General features: G+C 41.3%; 1 protein-coding gene across 1 annotated transcript in view; it reads right to left on the bottom strand.

Moving 5' to 3' along the window:
- The window catches only part of col11a2 (collagen, type XI, alpha 2), a 51,956-nt gene extending 38,857 nt beyond the window's left edge, over positions 1 to 13,099 (bottom strand). The window contains exons 1-2 of the mRNA XM_028597362.1: positions 13,050 to 13,099; positions 72 to 233 (exon numbers count right to left, since the gene is read on the bottom strand). The gene's annotated coding sequence lies outside the window, so the exon portion shown is untranslated. The remainder of the gene's footprint in view (positions 1 to 71; positions 234 to 13,049) is intronic.
- Positions 13,100 to 26,613: the final 13,514 nt, after the last annotated feature.

Here is a 26,613-nt window from a genome sequence, read left to right as displayed (position 1 = left end):
ACAGTGATCAAGTAGCAAGCAGTCTCTCCAAATTGTCAAAGAACCGGCAGTCCCGTCCAGCTAAAGCCTACCTGAGAAGAGCTGCTTTGTGGGGGCAGAGATCTGGGCCTTCTTGGTGATGCGGTAAGCATGGTCGGGGGTGCCTGAGCGACGGGATGTGCAGAAGCCGGGGACTTTCTTCACGCCCTCGGGGAGAGAGGGGACCTGCAGAGCCCGCAACACATCCACTGGGTCTGAGGAAGAGAGGAGGAGAAGAAAATTGCCATTACATATTTCTTAAACAAGACATTAGAATAGTTGTTCTGTGTGCGACACAGCAACTCAGTTTATTCAGTCAACAAGTGAACTGTCGAAGCTGAAGCTTTAATCCCCAGCAATCATCAGTGAATTACACACACTTATCACGTCAACATCTAACTTTGAGTTTGGCTTTCTCTGGACAGAGCATGTCATTCTCCAGTTTTTTATTAGTCACTTTCTGTGGATTTAGAGATGCACGTACAGTACAGCATATCTACGATGTCTACATTGATGGAAATAAATCTCTACTGCAGCTCTACTTTAGGAGTTAAACAGATAACGTTGGTGTATTTAAGCATAAACATAAAATAGATTTAAAAAAACGTATTGACACTACAGCAGGCATTGAGCAGGCGTCTTCTCCAACAGCTTTTCAGAAGGCCCATGGTCCTACTCACTGTAAAGGTCAATACTTTTTAAAGCTTACTTCTATAAGTGTTCCAATGTTGCTGAATCCAAAGTAGAGGACAGTTTTATCTTTCACTGCAGCCATTCTTTGCAGCTGCAGAGACCTAACTTTGCCCAGAGGATCAAAAAAGTTCATCTCGCAAGTAATCTTAAATGTTCTTGCAGCACTAATGCGATATAGGAGCAGGTACAGGTGATGTCCACAATGGCTACCACTGTACATATAGGTATAATGTAACAAAGGCAGCACTGTGTCCGAGCAAATGGGCCAGAGTCCAAGTCACATACATTAACCACTGCAGGGCGGGTACAGTAAAGCTCAGTTTAAAGCAGAGCAGAGACAGTTCTCTCTATTCTGCTCCCATTTATCAAGCAACTGAAACAAGTGGCTGTTGATGTGAAAGTGCTGAGTTGAATGAATATGAGGATACACATGACATGCAGAAACACAAAAATCGCAGGCACACACACACACACACACACACACACACACACACACACACACACACACACACACACACACACACACACACACACACACACACACACACACACACACACACACACACACATGTACACAAATGCACACACACAAACACTGTACTTCCCAGTTTCACATCCTGTCTCCACTTTCACACGCTGAGGTCTGTTTCTCCACCCTCCGTCTGCACTGTGGTTTGCCTTGTTGGCTTTCTCACATTGCTCAAAGGCACTGCGTCAGTCAGTGTGTTTCAGTTTGAAAAGCATGGCTTTAACTTCTGGGATTCAGGGTTTCATTCCCTTTATGACTTTTGGATAAAAGCAACCACATTTCTTATGTTATAATTAATTTCCCTACATGGGATACTAAACAGCAGGAATTCAAAAGTTGCAATACTACAGAGACAGATGGAAATTCTATAGTAAGTCACAATCCCGCTATATGCATCTATAAAAAAACATATTGAATGAACTGATAATCTTAAACATAATTTACAGTTAGTTTGACACTCATGTCAGCACTATTTACAAAATTACATTTTAATAGGGTGGATGTCTAATTACTCACTTGAGTTAACTTTTACTGTCTTGTTACAGAACAGTGTTGCTCAGTCTTGTCCAAATCATGCTTATTGAGATAATTGGTTCTTTAAAAATTGGTTGTTCAATGTGTTTCTGTTGAAATCATAATTTTTGTTATTTCACTCTGCATGCTACACATTGTTTGTTTAACTTCTCCCAAGATGCCGAGCTGCTGTGTACCCTGCCGTCTAATTCAAGTGGAATGACAAATATGCATGACACAAATTCTGCCAAGGTTTGAAAACAGAAGGTTTGCACACACTCTAAAAATATTTTTCAGCCTGAGAACCCAAATCGCATGTGATTATAAAATCTATCTTAGACAGTTACAACACCTTGATGGGTCCCTATGGTTTTGAAGTGAGGCAGATATAAAGTTACATTGTGCAACAACACCCAGTATTCACATTTTCCTGAACTCCATTATCCTCCCTCACTTTTGGCTAGCCTTCCTGTGTTTGAGGTGCACCAAAGAGCCAACTTTGCTTTTAACAGACAATTAAATTCATTTACAGCCAGCCCTGCTGTGGCACTTCCCATAATAAACTTATGGTGGCAGTGATGCACTGACCGTATAAAAACAACAACTCTGATGAAAAAGATAACAACCAAGCCCTCCTGCGATGCAGTCTGTAAAATTACATGTTTGGATTTATTTTCATTTAACAGCCACATTAATCAACTATTATTACATGTACGCAGAAATGATGTAATCACGCACACCTCAGCATGTTGTAAAAGTACAACAGAGCATGGAACAGCATGGCACTAACACAATGAGGGAGCCCATCCCCACTATTGCTAAATATATCACCTACTGGTAGAGTAAGAAGCTGTAAAGTGCAAAGCCACAGATGGATGCAGCTTATGCACCACTCTTCTTCAACTACAGTGTGTCAACTGGAGGCACAGCTGTCCATTTAAAATGGAATGATAGTTTGTGCACAAACTCTACCGACTCTTCTCGTCAAAGTTATCACAGCCACTTATGATTCTCTGATGGGAAGTTTCCTTGTGTTTGTCCTAACACTCACACTGATCCCATCAGTGGTACATGTGTTTAGGTGACACCTAGTGTCTCAGAGTCAACACTTAGTCAAATGGACCCACAGATGGTAATATTTAGTCAGACAGAGCAAATGGTGCATTGATATTGCCTCAGGGTGTCTAGACCACAGTCCAGTAACGTCACTCTACACCAGGGAGAGAAAGAGGAAGAGAAGGGGGGGGTAAGAGGAAGACATGAAGTGAGGAAGGAGGTGAAAAAGAGAAGGATTTATAAGCCATATGTAAGGAGGATGGAAAGCTTGAGTTAGATTGAGTGACATCATGATGCTACATGAACCATCCAAACCAGAAACTTCCCTAAGAAGTCGAAAATGAACAGAGATTAGACTGTTAGTGAAAGTGGAAAAGTGAGACAGGTGAAAACAGAAATGAAGACACATATGAAGAAGAGGGAAAGTGGACTTTAGTTCATGACATGTTGTAACATTCAAAATGGAAGGGACAGGAAAACAATAAGGTTGTCTTTTTCCCCAAGACTTTCTGTGCAATTTCCAAACTTTTCAAACTTTCCAATACCTGAGCGACATTTAATTTGTTTTCCATGCTTTTCAAGACTTTTGCACATCTGCACAGGAATGCTGGGAATGAGAAAGCGGTTGAGGTTTAAAAGGAGGGAGGGCAGAGAGAGGAAAAAGGAGGGAGAGAGCGGTTCAGGCAAAGGTGCAGTGTATGTGTGTGTATTTTGAGGGTCAGGCAGTGACAGTAGACAGCGTGGTTCTGTGATGGCAGGATACTGGATCAGATTGCAGCCTGAGCTCCCCCAGTACCCCCAGTACAATGTGCCGCTCTGTTCCCCGCTGCCTGCCCAGCTCACATCTGCAGCCGGGCCCTTCCTGCCTGGAGGACCACAATCATGACAAAAATACACCCACAAAAATAACACACGGGGCCACAGAGGTACATAGCCTCACACAGCCCAGGCAGGGAAAACTGCACCAACACACCTTGTGAGACGAGGAGTGGCAAATATGAAACTAGACAAGGTAGAAAAACAGAAAGCCAGGGGAATAAACTCTCTCTCTTTACTTTCTTTCTTCTCCCACTTCCCACTCAATCGGTCTTTCTTACCATAAGCGCTCACAGATGGCTGCAGCCTTTTGATGTAAACGCGGGCCAATTACACACTGCTATCATTAAGACAGGAAACAGGGCTCCCAGACACGTGAGGGCAGTTACAACCGCCGCTGTAGGTAAAGATTACAGTAGCCTGTACAGTTATCCCGACTGACAGCTGCACTGACTGAAATGAAAAAGGCCATTTTCAGTTCAAATGGCACCGATAGAACATTAAATAGTGCTTTAATAAAGTCATGATGTTACAATATGAAGCTGAGGCTCAATAAATACCAACATGTCAGACATTTACAAACACCATGGCTTGACTTCACTGAACCCAAAATAATTTCTTAGGCAAAATATTTTGATTCAGTGTTTAATCCTTTCATTGAGCTAGTATGTAAATCCCTGAAAGGGATGTTAAATAATCTGAAATAATGATATGCTGTTTGGTGTATAAAGGAGCACTGTGGTAAATGTGCAGGTGCCCCAGGGCTGAAAACAACCATATATACTCCAAGCCACTCAGTTCCACACATCCACAAATGACCAAACATGCGGTCCACCATCTTAATACGACCTGATAGAAAACACATGTGATACCCAGGTTGGCAGGCACACTGTAACATGAGGTGTGCTGCTAAAACAATATGCAATATTTTTCAGCACTGTTTGTATTACTGTAGTTCACCTCAGCCGCCACTAGATGGAGCTAAAAGAGATTTAATTAACTTGGTGACAGGCTTCACTGTTAACAGAGCATACAGTCAGACTCTGTTGAAAGGCTTGAACACACACACACACACACACACACACACACACACACACACACACACACACACACACACACACACACACACACACACACACACACACACACACACACACTATGCATACAGACTCGCTCACAGGAGTGTGAGAAAAGCAATGCTAATGCTTACTGAACAAGTGACTATTAAGCAGAGTCTGTATATTCTGTCAGCTAACAGGGTAAACGACTCGACTAACAGATCACACACACACACCTCTTCTGTCTGGACACATAGATTAGACCCTGCATGCACACGACACATCAGCTGAGAAACACTGGTCAAGAGAGTTTGCACAGTAAAGGGATTCAGCTCGTTGGGTTTCTCATAAAACCAACATGAAACATTTAACAAACCCCAAATTCCTAAATAATTGGAATAATAGACTCCTGTGATGGGTCACTTATAATGATCATATTCCATATATATTCCATCCTTTTATTTATACCTGATTATTATTTAGGCTGGGGCCTATCACAACATGCATTGAGTCAGAGGCAGAGGACACTCAGCTCAAGCTAAAAGAAATGACCAAAGAGAATCCTGGGTGATTAAAAATATTATGAATATGCTTCTATGTTGAAACCTGAGTATAGGGCATGAACACACACAGCCATCTCGGTCCCCTGAGCCCGGGGTCATCATACTACTTCATGCTTGTGTGAGGTGACAACTGAAAACCTCTCCTGGGCTTCCTGCCTTAGATGCTCTGTGTAACTATTTCTAAGTGTGCATATGTGTGTGTGTGTGTGTGTGCGCCCTTTCTTCTTTTAGTACAGCTGTGCAAAATACCAGACACACACTCCAGCTGACATGGTGACCCCTCACCTCTCACCTTTACACAACGACCACAGTGTTAAGACACATAGAGCAAGAGGGACGTGCAATATTGACCACAGATTAACACACGTGGATGCACAAATTTATCTGACCACCACATTTTCTGTCTTAATAGTTGAGTCCCCTGGCATTTTCCTGGCTTTTTTCAGGGGCCTGAGATGAGAAAAACATGAACATAAGATCTCCAGAAAGCATCATACATTACAAAAAGTTAAATAGAAAACACATTTTAAAACTGAAAAGCATAAACTAAACTCCAGTTGTTTCTCAATCACCAGCTGTCTCCCCATCCACCCAGCTGACCACGACGGCTAGGCGTATAAGCAGGTTATAATTTTCAACATGGTGCTCTGTAGTTACGATTTATTTATAATGCCTTGTGTACTCAGAAAATCCATTATGAGTACTTTACATTATGTATATGGTATAAATAAAGAGTTTGGTTTGTCAGTGTGGTGTTAATTATCATGTAGCCATATGACAGTGTCTGGGCAGCTGCTCTGAAAGGAAAAAGACCAATACAGAACTAATCTGTGTGTTATATGAATGTACTGTAGGTAAATCCTGACCTAGGTTTGAGAGGAAAGGGGAGTGGGAGCATAATGACAGTGAGTTGATCCTGCCATCACAGAGGTTTCAATGAGTCCACCCAGTAACACCAGAGGACTCAATAGCAAACACAAAACTTGAATGATTTCAGAGTTAAAGAACAAAACGAGGATAAAGTTGGAAGTTCAAAACAGATTGGAATATAAAACTTAAATAACAACTTGAGCAATTCAAACCCAAATGGTGCTGCATACAGTATAATGAGGGATTTCCATTAATGATAATTAACGTCTATATGGCATAAAAAGTCTTAAAAACTGAGTAAAATAATCAAAGTAAAGTATACAGACAGCAGTGTTACTGAGGAAAAAAGAGATTCCGAAATTCTAGCGAGTTCATTCTAGTGGAAAAACTGTCAAATGCCATTTTTGAATAGAATCGAACAGCATCTCGGTTGTCCCCACATCAAAACTGCAATCTTAAAGAATGTTGCAGGCACTTTCTATAAGAACAGAGAACTTGAAAAGTCTAAAGATTGCTGAATGCAAGTTGGTTTTACTTGTTGGGGGAAGCTTTTAGAAAGGACACAAAACTTAAGGAAAGTGGGACATTACGTGTCTCCCAGTGAAACTAAGCATGCCATCAATTCACATAGTATATAAACACCAAACCTGCATTTCAGGTTTAATCCTTTATCATAGTCAAAGAACTTTTCTATTAGACAAGTATTCTTTTTTGCTACTAACAAAATCCATACTTGAGCTTTTTATGGTGCTTTTTAGCTTTTTACACCTGCCTCTATCTGCCCTAATTTTATAGGGTCACTACTAATGAATTCCACATTCCCTCCGTGTGGTTTATCCCTCACTACGGTTCTGTGCCAACATTAACTGTGTCGCAGCCTTTCATCATTCCCTCCATTGAGGAGCTGCTGCCAGCATATGCCCAAGCCCTCTACTGTCCCCTGTGTACCATTATGTGGTCTGTGCCAGTCTGTGTGTGTGCTGCGCTGATGCTGCCAACGTGTATCATGCTGGAGTCTCGTGTGGTTTCAGGGCTGGAGGCCACAGTCTTAGTTTGGACCTGAGGGTGGATACTGACACCACAAGGCCTACATGGGACCACAGGACCCTGACCAGGGGACAGTCAGTGGCTCTCTGTACCTTACGATCACATAGGGCAGACAGTCAGCGACAGCACAAGTTAGAAACCCATTGATGTGCCTGTGCTGAATGGTCAGACTGCACAGCTCAGCTCTGATTGCACTTGCATGTGTTACACTAAACTGTTACACAGCGTCACTGTAACTTTGTTTAGGTTCAACTGATATCACATTTTACTGCTGACATTATAATTGATGTAAAGCTGCCAATAGTTGAGATTCGACGAACTGGACCATTTTACAGCAAAACAAAAATGATATCCCACAAAGTTTTTATGACATGTTTTATAACCCCCCAGCCAATATATTTATATATCTTAAATAACAGTGATCAATGGAATCTGAATACCTACATTTATTTCAGAGTCTAAGCCAGAGTTGACAAGTCTGACTTATAATAAACAGAAGTGTAACAGCAGTGGGCCTGCATCACATAATAATCATTATCACTGTCTATAGCTACACCTTTTTAGTGTGGAAATCCCCACATCCGAAATCTACACTACATTCCAGGGATCTTTATAGGTGTAATTTAGCTGGAAAAACAAGTGTGAGGAGATGGTGGGATAGTGGGAGATGCAAAATAAAATATCTGAAAACTACGCTGTGTAAAATAGATGAACACAGGAAATAAATACTACAAATCCTGTTGTCCTTTTACTGAATATCTGTTTTGGTTGCTGCACTAATGCCACCAACACTTATTGATTTATATCCATTGCATAGTTAGAATGATTAATCCATATCTGAAGGTTAGTAAGAGAACAGTTAACAGCTAGGTTGGCATTACTTGCAGGGTGTAATGATTGGGTTGCTTTTGCTGGCAAATACATTTTTCATTTTCCTCCTGTAAATTCATCCCAATGCATGCTGGGATAGGCTAACAGTCTGCTTGTAAGCCTAATCAGAAAGTAACAGGTATGGAAAAAGAATAAAGAAATGTTGTATGCTACTTATATTATTGGATAATTGGGGCTAGATGCATTAGGCCACTTCAGATAGTCCCACATAAGTTGTGAAATATATATATTAAATCCTCTTATGTCTTCTAACATACGATTGACTGAATTGCGGAACTTTCCGCTCATAAGTTGTGCAAACAACTATCTTAAACCGACATTTAAAACTATTTTCAAATGGATAAACTGTATTGATGTCTGGAAAAGAGATGTACATTAACATTACAGCACATCGCTGGTCTCCGCACCCTCCTACACTGACTTCCTAGAAGCAGCAAAATAACAGTGACTGGGAATAGCATCCTATAGCCTGTCATTATAAAGTTGGCACGCTCTCCCGCCATCCTTGTACATCTTCTGCTAAAACAGAATGCCTTGGATGAACGACGCCTAACTATCCACACACACACAAAACACAAAATCATCACCTTTGAAGGAAGATCTATCTTCTACTCACTGTGTTCCCTGAAGTCTACAGTGCTAATGTGGTCTTGTCTGAGAAAGGCTTTTTACAAGTTCCCAGTTTGAGGGGATGTTATGGTTTAGAGCCGAGGCTTCAGAAGTTTTTATGTGTATCTGAGCTTTGATTTCTGTGTGTTTTGATTTTACAACCACAGTCTGGGTCTTATCTGTCCATGCAAATGATTTATCAATTTATCTGTGGTTGAGGCCATTGAGAGGCTGAGAGGGTTGGTGAGTGTGTCTAGCGTACAGTCACAGTCTCCTAGCCAAAAAGATACTTATAAGCCTCTCAGTACTAGTTCTGAAAAGGAAGAGTTCATTTTTTGTAGGCTTCAAACCAGCAGTTACTCAGAGAAGTGATGAATATGAAAAGGAAATGTCAGTAATGTAAATTCCCACTCAAACTAATCTATTTTAAAGGCATCAGTAAACTGAGCCTAAAGCTGTGCCAGTCTGCACATATTCAGCTGTCCACTTTGTTAATAGTCTGGAAACTGGATGACAATAATGATATGGTAACCAGCATTAAGAAAATAAAATAGAACACTTTGAGAGAAGGGACATTTTTGCCCCGAATTCAGTGTTCTATGCAGCCTGTCCTCCCAGGCATGGTGTTCCACCACCAACGTAGCAATCTTACATTACTCATGGTTAAGTTTAGGGTTGAGCTATGGCTGCAGTGTGGTTTGTCAATCTTGGCAAAGGAGGCAGAATGTAAATGCAGAATGAGAGTATAAGCTCTGCCTGGCAAACAAGTCTGGTCAGCCAGCTGAATGTTTAGTGATATGCGAGGTCTTTCTGGATCAACCAAATCAAATTTTTGCAGAAGGAAGTCAGTTGATTAATAAGTTAAAAAGTCAACTGCCAATTCCCACCCACCAAAATTATTTGATGACAACATGAAAAGTTCAATCTTATTGGTGACGGCTCATAGTTCTTCATCTAAGTGCTGAGAAAGATGTGCAATGCAATCTGATGGGGAAAAGGCATCTGACTAGCCAAGACTAGCCAGTACTAAGTGATCAAACTGGACACATAGGTAAAAAAAAAAAAGATGGATGTGGATCACCAGAGCCACATGGCTCATGGGAAAATGATGACAAAGCAAAGGAAAACCCAAAGGGACAAGGTTAAAGCTGCCAGACTGGGTCACATGTGACCAACAGACGCCTGAAATACCACACACTTCCATACAGTCACAGGAATGAGCTGTCAAAGGCCTGCTCCTCCGCCACACATAGTAGCTCCATTCACCAGCAGAGAGAGAGAGAGAGAGAGAGAGAGAGAGAGAGAGAGAGAGAGAGAGAGAGAGAGAGAGAGGGGTTATGTTATGTTTAGCCAAACCGAGACAGACTGCCCATTGAGGAGCGCTCTGCTTTGAAATGAGGTTGAGGAACATCCATGTCAAGAAAATATTGCCCTCTGATTTTCTCCTCCTTTGAACAAAACTCTGCTTTCATTCCTTTCTAGGCCTACTGCTCTCTGGGAGCCTCATCCATCCCTCCTCCCAAGTCTTCATTCTCTCTGGGAAGAGAGAATAAACATGAAAGATCCTGACCGCTTTCTTCTCTAAATCGGTCGCTTCACTGCTTGGGTGGGGCGCTGTTATAGTTTACACTAACATCTGTGATGCGGCACCACACTGCGAGCACGGGAGCGCGCAAACAGTCGCACCGCGCAAACAGTCGCACCGCGCAAACAGTCACTCCGCGCAAACAGTCGCACCGCGCAGTGGCCCAGCGCGTCTGGCCAACTCCACTGTGAGCGCCCAAGGGACGCTGCATGCCCGCGCACGCAAAGAGCACGCACGCGCTAACAGGTAAAAAGGAGTGTTGTATTTGCGTCACTCTGACATGATCACAGGGTCAGGTGATTAAAATGCTTTTCTACAAGCAAACGAACGCCTCCGCGCGCACAGCGTCTATAAGCATCCTTTAACATGAGAAATACAATCTGCACGAGGTGTGGCACACAGAGGCACATTCACATTGATGTAGTATACATTTCCACACCCTGAACTGCGAAAAAACATCCATAGCTTACAGACGCATATGCACAAACAGAACTGTACAAAGCGCACACAGACACGGAGACACTGGTTGCTTTCACTCCCAAACCCATACCAGCGAGCTGCTCCGCCGCATAATAACCTATTCATAAAAAAAGCAAAAAAATGTCTCAGGCTTCCGCCTCCAAAATACACACGGGAGACGACGGGAAGGTGCAATCGCCTCTCGCAATCTGAAATTGGAAACGGGGCCAAAGAATACACTGGAGGAGGGCAATTTATGTTACAAAAGCCCCCTTGGTCCGTAAACTGTCCCAGCAAGTTCTACAAACGAAGAATAAAGAGCCATTGATCCACCTGTCCACTGCAACTTAACTTAAAAAAAACGTACATTTACTTCTTTAAAAAAAAAAACTTCGTGTAAAGCAAACCTGCTTTCGTGTTTCTGATCATAATCTGCATGATGTGTGTCAGCCAAAGGAGTCAAACTTCGCTTATCGTATAGCCCAACTATAGTTAGAAAACATATGTTCCAACTAACTTCAGATTCACAGAGCCAAATCATCATTTAAAATGTTAATTAGCCTAAAACCTCACAGCATATATTCAAACATCACAATTAAAGTCGTGTTGCACTTAAACAATTAATCATGAATGCACTGCTCTTTAATTTGATTAATTTCCTTGGCGCGTGCCATTCCGCATCAGAAGTCTTCAGTCAGATCAGAAGTGATCTGGACTCAGGTGAATCAATGGAGACTCTGTGTTAAAAATAACTCAAGACGAGTAGCGGTCCGTCAGGGAACTGCAGCGCATACAGATCATTCCTTTTAGGAGAACTGATGTAAACGGCGCGGAGTGAAATATAATACAGCCATTGGATTGTGTGTGTGTGTGTGTGTGTGTGTGTGTGTGTGAAACGTAAAACCTTAAAGTAAAATAATACTGATAAATTCCGAGTGGGAAAATGTTCGCAATCAAACCCAAATGGCTTCCTAATATCTGATTATACTTATATGTGTTATAAGTAATACAAACATAGAATGTTGTTCTTCAATGGGGAAAAACGCAAAATCAACTTTCCATGAATGCTTATGGTCACATCCCACAAACGTCCTACAAACGTCCCTCCTCCCTGCACAACCATAGGCAGTGATGGAAGGACTGGTGCACAGGCTGAGCTGGTAAACATTCAGCCAACAGCCTGTATCCACAGCCCAGTTTACTCACAGACCAATGTTCAGTTGCAATTCAGGAGAAAAAAAATCATAGTAAAAATGTCATAAACGGTCGACAAAACCTCCCCAAAAGCGAGTGATGCAGGTCTTTGCACCGTCCTACCCCATGCCCCCCTGCGGATAACGGGCCGCAGAAGTTCGTAAAATGAGCCGCATCCTGTTAAAACCAAATGTGTTTCTTAGTAGTGAAACAGAATTTATCGGACAATAATAAAAGATAAAGTCAGCAGCAGGCAAGTAGTTCAAAATGACAAAAGAAAAGCACCTGGAAGATTGAGCTCAGCGGCTATTCGCAGCACTTGGCGAGGTGACACCTGTCAGCAGGCTGCATGCAATGCCCCCCACAGAGGGACAGTCGGGGAAATGATGTCCAAAGAAGCGACAAAAAAAAAACGTAATAACGCGTGTGTATGTTTTCCTGCAGCAAAAAGCAATTCATGTGCTTTTATAACGCCTCTACTCTATGGCCAGTGGATGATAGTGACGGAGTGTCCATTATCGGACAGGGTTTGTTAAGGTTAGCGAGAATTCATCTACCCGATAAGAAAAACAACTTTTTTAATGCAAACACAAAAAAACTATCAGATGTATTCTTCATTTGTTTTACGGGATGGACCTTTAGAGACACAGCGCTTAAAATATAGCTCAATTATCGGACACTTAGATTTCCATCGCATCACTTATTCGTATTTTCCATCTAACTTCTGTCTATTACCAAATCTCACAGTCACATAAGGCCTTTAGGAACAGGTCAGAAAACACAAGTCGCCCTGGGATGCTTTAAGAGTTTGACTGAAAATAAGCAGAGATACAATATGCAGGTATCGACGCAAAAAAACAAAAATAAACACCATTTAGATAGGATATTGGGATAGTGAGGGTACATTGCTGTTGGGCATTGTTGACTTGACCACATGTCTTGGATAAAATGAAAAAAGCACGCAGGTGCGCACGTGTCCGATAATGGACTCATAATGGATTCATTACGCACAATAAATCCAGACAGCGAAAAATAAAGTCGCCTTAAACGGGGGAAAAAACACACTAAAGATGGGCAAATAATACGACCAAGTCTCGTTTAACAAGCACAATAAACATCAAAACTGTTGATAAGAGAACCCGTCTTACCTGCCCGAACCACGGTCGTTTGGCACACGGCGAGCGCCACGATTACCAAGGCAAAGGATGACCATGCGCCATGGTCTCCGTTTCTTACGGAAGGGACAATCTCCGGTATCCATAGTGTTGCAGTAGTTTGCCGGCCTGGTTGAGCTGTAAATTACCGCTCAAGAAAGCCAACGAGGATGACCCGACTGTCCATGACAAAAAGGCACGCCTCTGCCTCTCCTCCCCCGGAGACTGTCCTTAATGAGTGACCTATGTATGTCTATCTTAATGCACAAAACCTAAACACTAAAGGGGGTTTGGGGTGAATAAATATCTTTTATTTTAACGTTTAACCCCTTAGTGCTAAAGCCCCATTGAGTCAGACTGGGTACGAGTACCCAAAGTGGAGAGAGCAGCAGAGAGAGACCTGGAATCACGCTCTCTCTCTCCCTTCTCTCTCTTTCCCTCTTCACTTCTTTACTTACACACTTACTCCCACGAAGAGTGAGAACATGTGTGTGTGTGTGTGTGTGTGTTGGGGGGGGAGAGAGAGAGAGAGAGAGAAAGAGAATGGCAAAGGAGAGAGGGAGAGAGAGGGCGTGCGTAATTGCGCCCTGGGCATTTACGTTGATCTACGTGTAAGGAGGAACGTCTGAGTTTTTAATGATTGGCCTATACACATATTTCACCTCAGACATCATTTTCTGTTTGTTTCGGATTCTCTCTGAACAATCCTAATCCTAAACAGAGTATTAGAGTCTCTTTACCTTTTCTACTTCCTGCTGTCTTGACTTTGTATCTGTGGCATGAAAAGACTGGCTTTATAAACCATGAAGAACCGGTGGTAGATAAGACAGCAGGACCACTCACAACGCTGTGTGCCAGCAGAGAAGAGTGAGCGTTCGCCCAGCCAATCAGGCTTCTGTCCGCGCAACTCAACACGCCCCTTTCACGCAATCCTTGGAGCTCTCCTCGTGTTTTGATTGGTCAGTCCCACGTGGCCTTGTTTTGCTGCATCAGCTCTCAGGTGTGCATGGAGAGATAAAAAGAGTGAGCAGTAGAGCGACAGAGACACAGAAAGAGAGACAGAGAGAGAGAGAAAGAGAGAGAGAGAGAGAGAGAGAGAGAGAGCCCAAGAAAACCAGACTGTTTGTAAATTAGAGTGTAGTGTGTAATGCACTTCTATCAATTCTTTGGAGACAATGTTTTTACAAATCGATTTGTTAAAAGAGTCTATGATGCTTACGTTAAATACAGATACATGACACTGAACACTTGACAGTTTGGGGGTTTACAATTGGTCAAAAAATAATTATTATTAATCGGTGAAGGTATGTGACAAAATATTATGTTTTTTTTAAAACATTTCTAGGTCCCAAAATGCCCACGACCAAAACCAAGGGAAAGAAAATAAACCGGAAGAAATGATCATTACCTAGAGTTAGAGAGACTTAAATAATCTGTGCCAAGGAGCACTGAAGCTGTTCTGGTGGCGTGTAGTGTGTCCAGGGCGTTGAATGTCCAATAACTAAGCACCACTCAGGTTTAGATCAGACTGGCCCTTCCTCCCACTCCAAGACCCCTGCCTCCACCTGCTGCTCAGCTGACTATGCACCGCACCCCTACACCTCCCAGGTGGTGGAACCACATGGCCTTCTGTTATTTCTTCAGGCTCAGACCAACCAGGGTACAGACCCGGGCACCATGCACTCTCCTGCAAGCTCCTCTCCCAGGTCTGACTCCAGGATGGGCTGCTTTTCCTGGTCCAGGTGAGGTTTTCTAAAAATAACGATTTATTTCAGACCTTTTTAATATCTATAAATTGAAAATACATCTGACAAATGAATACACTATACGGTATCAGTCTCAGAAGTCTCCTGCAACCCCAATTATTAGGGATAAGGCTGGTCTCTACTTTTCTTATTGTCAAGAAGCCCAAACCAACAATATGTTCATCTGCTTCTCAATAATTTCTGACTTACATTTATGGCTCAGCAGCAGCTAAACAGCTGAGCACTGTAGCTTTAAGGAAATGTTACTCAAACAGGAATAATTGGGGGAAATCACCCGGCATCCTTTGTGGCAAAGAAATGGCGCCTGACAAGATACTGAACTCCATCCCAACAACTAAAGAATTACCAGAGGCAATAGGAACTGAACATTATAAGCGTCACAAAAGTAGTATTTACTTTAATGTTATTGGATTGGATTACGTATGAAGCATATATGTTTTTGTCACATCTGTATGAGAAAGCCACACCACATTCTTTGCCAAGAAAAGTTTAGTTTTCAAGCCACCGATTCTATTTGCCACTGAGAAGATATCAAACCACTGGGACAAACTTTAAACCAACTTCAGCGGGAACCTCAAAGAGACATTCCTTTCATAATCGTTTATAGACACTTTCATATCCCTACCTGCCATAAACACTTAATGGCATCTCCTATATTTCAAAGCTATCCCCTGTGCTCTGCTGTCTGCCTTGTAAATGTTTCTATAGTCACTAAGCCCAAGGTTAGTGACTTTCTTTGAATGCAGACTCCACATGCAGAAAGCAGCAATTAACCATTATTATCCCTTGATGCTCTATAGCACACTTTCTACCTTTCCTCCCCCCATTTCTGTCTGATTCTCTGAGGGGTAAGGGATTGTGTTTGATTTCTGAGGCATATTCCCCTCACTATCATTCTTTCTAAAGGGGCTTAGGAAAGAAACTGTAAAGGCAAAATGAAGTAAAACTTAATGGTCTTCCTTTACTTTACCTTTGAGAGAAACATTTGTAATATGTATACGTAAAATTGGCCACATTTAAGGATATCAGCATAATATCCTAGAGTCCTTCCCCCTTGCATGACATATGTGCATACAATTATCAATTTCATAATTATTACACACACAGCCCCTTATTGCAATACCAGTTCATGATTCTGAAATGACTTCTTCCATACAACCATATGTCCCTTGTCATACAAATCTAAAGGCCTAGCATGATTATTACTAGTTTTTGTTTTCATAAGTTGTGTTTACTTTCTCCTTCATCCTCACTGTTTTATGAAATCTCTGTTAATGACAGTGTTTGTGTACTTGTATTACTGTATGAACTGTGCGTGCATCAAGTGTTCTTGATGTTGTTTTAAGGCAATTCTCCTTCACATTCCCAAATTATATATAGTACTTTTTTTTTTTTTTTTAAAGAAGCATATGTGTAAATAGAGAAACAAAACTATAGTACTGCATATACCATAAACCACAGAGTGGATGCTCTCCAGGTTTCTGCTAGTGCAAGCTACATTTCTTTTGATACAATGTGGGATTCATTTTTGGACCCAGGGGTTCATAAGATGACTGCCTCCACCATCTCTAATCTCTTTCCCCAAAATACACGTCTACTGGATACTAATTTCCAGAGAAAGAAAAAAGGGACACGCTTAAAGTACAATTACCATGGTTTATCTTCTGTTCAGCGGCAATGTGCTGTCTATGAGAGTGCACGCGAGGCTGGCAAATGACGAAAATTGTAATGCCATCTCAGAAGGAACTATGAGATGAGCTTTGATGTACGTAGAATGAGAAGGAGCGGCTGTTGTGTGATCGCTCTCTGAAACCATCAACTAGGCTGCTGCATCTAGCAATTATCCATCAGGAATCATAAGGAAAAAAGGGCTAGGGCAGTTTTTTATACCTATATATATATATATATATATATATATATATATATATATATATATTACTACTGTACTGCATATGGAAACCAGAAGGCAAATATAGACTTTCATGTTCTCAAATGTAGAAGAAAAACCATAAAAGATTTCTTTGATGGAATGCAAAAACCAAAAGGAGGACTAAAGAGTTCAACAGAAGAGATGAAAAGAGAAACCAAATATTAGAGCATTAAATGCAATCAAAATAAAAGTATAAACAATATAAACCCAGAATTTGTCATGTACCTAAATGCGTAGTTGAAGTTATTTTCCTTCTTTTGTACACACTGTAGCTTCACTGAAATGTTATTTTCAATGCGAGGTTTTACGTACTAAATCTAGTCCAGGAAACGCTCCCTCGCTGTGGCTGATCTGGTTTTTTATTTTGGCTGCCTGGACACAGTGGATCGAGTGTTTTTTGAGAAGAGACTGTTCTGGCCTCCTTATGCTTATGCTGAAAGTAGATGCCACATGTCATAAAAAGAGACAACCCAAGAGACATCTGTGGTATGTGTTTGTGCAAGACTTTGCATGTTTGTGCATGTACAGTTTTTATTCACTTAAACCCAAGGATTCATATTCAAGGATTGTAATCACCAAGTCTGTTGCATCGATGGTTCCATCAGGGACATCACTAAAAAATGATGTTCCGGCCAAAATATGCCTTGTTTGTTGTTGTTTATTACAGAAATTAAATTTTCAAGTATTATAATTATAGGTTTTGTTTTCTATAGATGGGGGGGGGGGGGTCTTGATGTCATGTATGTGAATGCTTGTCTTGACTTTTGTGTGTGTGTGTGTGTGTGTGTGTGTGTTTCAGGTTAGGTTTATTGGACATTTATGACGTATCAATCTGATTCAGTTATTTAATGATTAATCCAAAGGTGGTAATGTAAATCTGTCCACACTTTCCAAACAAAACCATTTTGACATACTTTCTACTAAAGTGGTTTTACCTAACAATTATTATATTTTGTCTTATTCATTTTTATTTATTGTACCCTATTTCATTGCATTTAACCTTGTTTTGTTTTGATCACATCATGATCATGTGCTATTATGTAAAAACCTTTGTGTTCATTGTTATGCATTCATTGTGCTGTAGAAATAATGTTAACTATTATTATTATAGTAGGCAACAGCTTCCCCTATGAAGACCAACGAGCAGGTGTGGTTTTAAAGAGTTGTTAATGCTTTTAAAGAATTTCATATGTGTGATTTTCAATAGAAAGTGTTAGTGTCCAATTCTCATTAACTGTTGTGTGTTTCTATCGTAAAGCAGGTTCACAACAGGTGCTTTAGCAGGTGCCTACCTGTTCTCAGTGGGATCCTGGGGCTTGCTTCCATTTGCTTTGACGTGTAGTAGGTTTCTGTAGGTCACGGGACTTGATGGAGAAAACACAAACAGCATGATCCAAGTAGTATTAAAAGGATGTACTGTACAGTAATGTTCTTACAGACTTACCAGTAAAGTACCAGCAAGTAATGGTACAAGTAAATCCAAACCTGGAACTGTTGGACTGCTGGCCTTTTCAAATACAGATCATCTCAGCCCAGAGTTGCATAGTGTAACATTGCTAAGTAGTGTATTGTGAACTACAAGGCGGCAGTGGGGCTACAAATAGTGCATGGGGGCGTCAAATACTGCCTTGTCTTGTAAGATGGGGGATAGCTGCTTCAGATCTGTAACTCTGCTTGCCAGGTAAAATAAAAATGTGTCTATATTACATTAGTGCTGGAGAGTTTCATATGGAGGGACAACAAAAGATAACGTGTTACAATATAACAGTTTCACAAGTAGACCTTTTTGATTTGTTATCTCAGGTGATCAAAAGTGTACCGCCAAAGAGTCACCATTGCTTGGTTAATATGGTGACTATGTCGCATCTGATTATTATTTTGCTGTTTAAGCATGTAAGATGGAAGAATGTGGCTTTAAAACCTTGTCTGGTGCAGTTTTAGTATCCCATGTGTTTCATCATGAGGGCCCACACCCTTAACCAAATTCAGCATAAAGCAAACCTGCCTTAGCAACAGTATAATTCTCGCAATCTGCTGCGCATCCACATTATGGAGGTACCACAAATTCCAAAAGACAGGAAATGCATGTATGCTGCCAACAGCAGCATGACTTCATCATCCTCAAACAGACTTATGGCACATCCCAGTGACCACTTTACCAAGAGGTGAGGCTGCTAAAATGTTACGACGGGGTAAAATATGCTGACATCAAAAAGGCAGGTGCTTCCACTTGTCTAGTCCAGAAGAAAATCTGTGTAACAGGTCAACGTGAACCCTTCAATTACACCATGAGCTTCAATGTCAGCCATATTTGAATTAATAAAGGCCTTATAATTCGCTGGGTAGTAATTTAAGGGTTTTAAGAACCAAGAGACCACAAGACATCCCTGCAGGGAAGATCCATCAGACGTGGCCACCGACCAAAACTGATGTCTCACACTCCATCCAGTCAGACAGCACAGGAATCTTAACTGGCTGTTGTGTCAAAGGGTGACTAGTATCCAGCTGATAGAGCAGCCTGGTGGGGCAACATCTGGGTCAATGCAAGCAAGGAAGACTTCAAGGATGGATGAGGCCGAGACCAGGGCGTCTGCAGAAGGATAGCAAGAGATGGCATTAGCTCTCTGAGACGGACTCAGCAAGTGCCTGCGGGCAGCTCTCTCTGTGCGCTATTTCCAAAAGAGAACCTTGTAATTACAATAAAGCGGCCATATTATATTGCTGACTTCCTTGAAAAGTCTGTATTTTACTGGGCAAGGCCCGCAAATGCACACACACCCTTCTAGCCACAACACACCGAAATAGATCAGAGCAGGGGCTTGCCTGGGAGGAAACGGAGAAAGGGAGTGGACTGATACTCTCGGCACTTACAGGGGGGTCAAAGAGTACGTGTGTCCGTGTGTGATGAATACACACTCCGTTTGGCATGAAGCTGCTGTAGGTGCGAAGCCAGGTAAAAAAAAAAAAAAAAAAAAAAAAAAAAGGGAATTTAGAAAGAGAATGGGTCAGTGATTTTGAATCTGGCCTCCGAACACACCCAGCTAACCACATACCTCGAAATAGGCAGGAGAAGAGGAGGAGGGAGGACAAGGGGTGACTACGGGGCAGAGCGAGGGAGGGACGAGGCACAGTAAGGGTACACCTAAGTGGGTGTGTTATTCTGTGTGGGGTGAGCTCTGAAGTTTGCGTGCCAACTGATGTATAACAGTGTGTGTTTGTGTGAGAGAGACAGAGTTTATACATGAGCACACTGTATATTTTGATAAAGTGCACTAGTCTTTTGATAGTTGAACAAATAAAAAAAAATGCAATGTGTGTGTTCCCTTCTCTCTCATTCTCAGCATTTTCAGTGTGTATGTGTTTCATTAGTGGCTTTCAACGCTTAGCAATTCTTTTTTGGGAGGTTGAATGCAGCTTCCTTTACCCTTTGACATCAAATATAGCAATAGGTGAACTCTAAGATTTGCTCAATTTAGCACAATTACTCACTGTTAGAAGGTAATTTGCCCAGATGGGGCATAATGGCTGAACTAATAAAAGGCGATTACAAAGACTGGTGATATAGCATGAACCAGAAAGAGGAGAATATGCTATATTGAGCCACAAAGTCAAATTATTTCAGCATATATATATATATATATATATATATATGCTGAAATATATAAGGAGCAGGTTTCATATACACAGTACAGTATATTCATTTCTTATAAAAAAAAAACATACATTCACCACACTAAAAGACCCATTGTGCTACACAGAGGCATTAGCAGAAAAGATCCATATCAAGCAAACACTAAAATACCTGGAATTTTATAAAGTGTGCCCCAAATACTAGCAATTTTTCTTTTTTATAAATGGCAATGAATATGGCCTAAGCCTGAAATAACCACATCAAGATCTGCATCTAAATACCAAAGATGGAAGAGAGAGATAGGACTCCAATGAAGGTTTGAAGAAACTGCTGCCTGTGAGGGGACGTTAGGGCCGTGGAAAGGTACAGGCAGGAAAAAATCACAGGAATGAATAGAGAGAGAGAGAAGAGATGGGAGGGGGGAGGATTGGTGGGCAGAAAGCTGGTGGTGGGGGGCACACAGGCATGCAGAGGGTGAGAGGGAATGAATGAAGTCCATTGATAAAGAAGGAGCGAGAGGATGGAGGTGAAAGGGAGGGAGAAAGAGAGAGCAAAAAGGGAGGGAGGAGGGATCAAACGGTATTTACACATGGAGATTCCAGAAAAAACTAAGGTGGGGAGGGAAAAGGTGGATGGATGGATGGATGGATGGATGGACAAAAGCATCGCTAACTGAACTACTAACTAAAACACAGGGTGGGACCTTGTTGTCTTTGACACAGCAGCATATTTGTATAATGAAAGTTGCAGGTTTTTCCACAAATTAAGTCACTAACAGCTGTCAGTACACAGTAGGCTACAGTAAAGTTTGGAGCAGTTTCTCTCAGAATGACCTCAGTTTAAAGGTGGTTCAACACATTTTCTGTGTTGTTAGCATCCCTGGTTATATTGTTCATATAGTAAATAAAAACGATTGTCTTTTTTCCATATATGTATCAACATTATGTTGATGACACACCTGGAACTTGGGAGCAAATACAAAACATTCCAGCCCATGTGTGATCATATTAGGGTGATCTTTCTGGTGTGGACTTTCTGGTCAGTCTACAATATAGCCATCATCAGCTGAATCTACTATGAATGGCTCAAAGATATAACATGATGCCTGAGATAATAAAAACAAAAAACAAACTAATAAAAATATCTTACAGGGGGAATGGGGAATCCTCAACACCTGAAGTCAGTTTCCATGTTCCAGTCGTCGTTCAAATTTCTTTGGATAAATTTAAGTTCTGCCTTATTAACACCAAACTAGGGATTACAATTGTGATCTCAACTCCATCTTGTGGGTCCTTTAAATGATTCTTATGTCGTACTCTCATTTAAGGACAATTTCTCTGAATCTTTAGCACACCTAATGGTTGAAATTGCCCTCTTCACACCACATCAGTGCTCACTCTGGAAAGTTTGTTGATTCACATCTCTGTGCACAAATTACACAAGTTTGAGGTGTGTTTTCTGAAAAGCCCAGTCGGATCACCTAGTGGAAGGCCGCTTTTAACAATCCTGATGCACGGGATTGCAACAATAACACATACCTGGCCGACTAGAGACCTGACAGAAATATCTTACGAGTAGGTAAAGCTGTATATTACCACCCTGCTTAAACTTGGAACAATCCAACTGCTCTGACTCGTATTTTGTTGGGTTAATTACCACATATTTATACTATTTATATTGGGCTTGTGTCAGCATACATTGAGCTGAACGGAAGGGGTTATCTTGGACAGAAACCACTCCAACACAGGGTTGATTCTAACTTTTAAGTTTGACTCTTCATGCCACCTGACCTACTCATCTTTGGAGTGGAAGAAAATCCAGAGAAAACCTCCAGTCAAACATAGAAAGTACATGAAAACGGCACACCAAGGAATGAGCACTAAGCAAACTGGCCTAATCCTGAATACTTCCAAAGACACAATTTCATATCTACAGCTCATCCTATGTGATAATCACAGAGAAACAATGGATCAATTCAATCTGGAGGAAGTTAATTTATATTGACGACATTTCACTTCCAGGATTGTTCAGGTGCTGCCGGAAATTCAGCCTGATGTCCCTCATTTTGTCCGGATGTCCGTTACCTTCCGCTTTCTTTGTTTTGGCATTTTAAAAACTGCTCCTCAGATCTCTGCAGGGTAAATCCAGACAGCTAGCTAGAATCTGAGTTATCTATTGCACAACTAAAACAACCTTTGAACGTACACGTTGCATCAAAACAAGTTCCTTCCTGAGGCTATTTTGCAGATGCACCATTGCTCAATGCCAATAAACCAGAGCCTGTTTTTCTCCTATCCAAGAATACTGTGTAGACTAGCCAATGGCAATGCGAGACCAGGAGGAACTTGACTAGAGTGTTCTCTAGAACTCTAGATCTTGGTGAGGTTTAACACGGCCACCATCACAAGCTGTGGTTGCCTGTAAAAAAAAAAAAGAAATAAAAAAATGTATTGGGTTAAGAAAGAGCTCCTCGTTGACTCTGCCAGGTCAGGAGAGCATTTTCAGAAGGAGAAGATTCTGACTGAGAACAGGTCTGTCTTGTGGGTTCATTGTAAGGGATGAAAGCGGAGGAGCAGCAAGTATGTGAAGCATTAAAAGTATTCAGTTGGTTGAACAGTGAAGGGACAGAGGGCAGTGAGGCCTGGCTTCAACCCAGACTGGTCCGCTGGACGCCGCGAGGTCGAGGCGAAAGTCAGGTGGGTCATTTTGCCATGGCCGTGACACCTTGCTATACCTGGCCTAGCTGACCATTACATAGAACTGTGCAGGAGCCAGAGGAGCAGCCAGGAGCTTCTTCACACCAGCTGCTCAACTGAGCTCTAAGATGACCTGAGGTTTTAGTACTGCATTTGTCCGCCGATTGCGAGGAATTGGTTTCACAACGACCGTACAGAGAAGGAAGAGTGTTTAATTTGGAAATACATTACCAGTCAAAAGTTTGGACACGCTTTCCCATTCAAGTGAATGAGTAAGCGTGTCCAAACTTTTGACTGGTACTCCATCATTAGGGAGAAGTGTCAACTTGATCACAAATTAAGAAGGCATTCAGTTTGACACGTCAAGGAATTGACTTTTAGGTTTGGCTTTGCTTTTTTTCTTAGCATTCTGTTGGGGAAATTAATTGCACTAACAATACATTAACATTAGATACTAGCAAAGTTAACTACGGCATAATGCATTAGGGGGGGTGAAAGCTGCAGCAGTAAGCAGTGTGTTTTTGTCAGATAATAATGGTTGCCCTGATGACGCTAGTAAATCTGCTCTGCCTGAAGTAACAAAATGCTCCATTTAAAATAATTTGAATGTCAATACACACAGGAGAGAGTTTTTGTGCTATAAAACTATAATCTGTTTTAAACGGTTAAGACGTAACATTTTGTGGAGTATAATTTGAACTGAACCAACACAGTGTTACTTGTGTGGGAAAGGTTAACAATATACACCTCGAAAATAACACGTTTATAATATATATAGGCCTGTTTTAACACACAGACCTTTTTTAATACACATTTGTAGTTTGTATAGACATACCACTGTATGTCTGTCAGTATGCAGGGACTGAGAGCAATAGCTTCCAAATACATCCCACTGCTGTGTAAAACAGTTGTTTCTGATTGGCTCTCTCACAACAATTCCTTAAAAAACTGTTCTAACAGTGGCTAAACATCAATAAACTGTATTTGTGTATAGTGTACCTTTTTTTTAATGCAATGCATACTTTCTATACTTTAAGAAATGTCGGACCTCCATGTTGTCAACTATTAGATTTTGTGACACTTCAGACATGTTTAGTCATGTTTTGGATATTTAAATGAGCTTGAACACTTTGCATATGGTACTTTGCACATTTTAAAATCTTAATATTATTATGAATATGCTGTGTTAAATGTCCTGCTGTTATCAGCTCACCGAGGCAAGTTGTAATAGCAATGAAGTGAACTCAACTCATATTTAAAGACAAACTCTCTAGACTGACTTATCCTGTTGAGGCTCAGCTCTATTCTCACAGAGGCCACTGACAGAGGGACTCCTCAGCCGGCCGAGGTCAATAAGGAATGCACCAGGGGAGATGGAGGGAATGTACCACAGGGGTGTTGAGGAAGGGGGTGGGGTGTTGAGGAGGAAACACAGAGGGGGGAAACAGAGGGGTCTTTTGTGAGACACGAAGCTGCTGAGACCAGGGCCCTCTCTCTGGGTACAGTAGTGGAGCAGAGAGAACCCTGGGATTATCAGAAAGATGTGACTGAGGGGATGAAGACGACGTTAACTGAGGAGGCAGGAAAGCTCAGTGAGCGAAGGACATGAAGGAGAAGAAGACACCTGGGAGGTGGGACAAAGAGGGCTGAGGGACGGAACAAGATGCAAGTTACAGGATGTGAACAAATACAGTGTACAGTAGAAGTGGAAAGGGTTATATTAAGTAGGGCTTTGCTCGATTAAAGAAATTCTTAGTTGACTAACACTCATTCAATTCTATCGACTAATCAATTAGTTGATTTAATGACAGATCTGTAAATCTGAGTTTCTCTGCTAAGAGTCGTGCAAAAGCACCACTTTAATTCTTGTGTTTACCAGAGATGTGCTCGTACGTTTCTTGGAAATAAGTCATTCAGCATGAAAAAAGCATAAAACATGACTAATTGGCTAATTCTGGCTTTTTTAACCCATGGGAAATCATGTGTTTTATTAATTTGCGCTGTCCCGTTTTATAAATAAACTAAACTCAAACTCAAACTAATCGACTAAAGAAATCTAAGTTGACTAAGACCAAAACGACTGATTAGTCAACTAATCGACTAAGAGGGAGCAGCCCTAATATTAAGTGTCCACAATGTAATTTCCCCATGAATCCCACAAACCCAGTGTTGGGTGATTGGGTGTTTGAGCCTTTCTAACACTTGGAATGGGATTAAAATGATCCCAGTAGAATTATTAGTGTAGCAACTGTGTTCAAAAAGTGTGCATCATTGTAAGAAAAAGTCAAACTCTGTATATAACAACTTCTACTCAACTATACAAGCCCCAAATATTCTGTAACAAAACGTCCAATAACCAAGCATTTTCACTAGTACACTTCTGATTCTAATGGTGAAGTTACAGGTTGAGTGCCTTGGATGAACTCAGAAAAAATAGCATTATGCGTAGCATTAAACAAAAGGCCCAATTATACTTGGGCCATTTATAGGACAAAAATGTACAGCACAGTACAGTTATTTGAAGGTTAGATTGACAAAATGATATCAAGGTATCAAAAGTGAGCTGGTAATGAGGTATCAGTGTTCAAAAACTCAAAAACCTTAAACCAGGCAGGTCCACTGAATAGTTACCTACTACAGGTTTATAGATGCAGGCATTTGACTGGAAAGTTTGACAGTTCAATCCCCAGACTCACAGGGGCAGGACACATCTGGGTGGAGAAAGTGAAAGATCAATGCCTGCCATTGCGAACACAACTGAGGACCCTTGAGCAAAGTCCTTAACCCCCAACAGCTCCAGCTGAAGCTGCTCAGTGACCGACTGTGTTGTACTGGGCAGCTTCCATGTGTATTTGTGTGCGAACAGGGCTTTGCTGAAACTTCCCTGGATAAACGAAGATACATTTCTTAATTCTTAATTCATTAATTCTTGTATTTGTTATTCACCGAACAGGGCTTTGCTGAAACTTCCCCAGCATGGATCCTGCAAACTGGTTCCAACCAGCCTACTGCTCCCATTTCAAAAGTGACAAAATAACGCCAATTTCTTAATTTAATTTGTTAAAAAAACAAGGTAACATGAGACACAGCCATCTTCTAACAGTAAACAAACCTGAACTATATTCTCAGACAGGCTTGCTGCGAATTTAGCTTACTATATTCTTCCATTTAGTTCCCAGTTTGTTTACAGTTACAGCATTACAGCACGCATGGAAATGAAATAGGAACATGTTGGCGTTATTTTGTCACTTATTATGTAGGATTGGACTTGTTCTAACTGCAGGGGTTTACAGCACGCATGAAATGAGAAGGGTAGTCTAAATTCCCAATAAGTCAGCGTGTTTCTTTAAATTTGAGAGAAATAACAAAAAGTAAGAAACATATAAATGCCAGACAAAATACAGCGGCAAAAGAGATTCAAAGGAGATGAAAGTGGAGGGAGTGAGGAGGAGGATGAGAACAGAATCAGGACCCTGTGTGGGGGTGAGGCTCGGCTGCCCGAAGGACGGAAGCACCAAAAGATCAAAAACAGAAA

This window comes from Perca flavescens, chromosome 14 (assembly GCF_004354835.1).
Source record: "Perca flavescens isolate YP-PL-M2 chromosome 14, PFLA_1.0, whole genome shotgun sequence".
NCBI lineage: Eukaryota > Metazoa > Chordata > Actinopteri > Perciformes > Percidae > Perca > Perca flavescens.
This window is presented reverse-complemented; position numbering and strand designations above follow the sequence as displayed.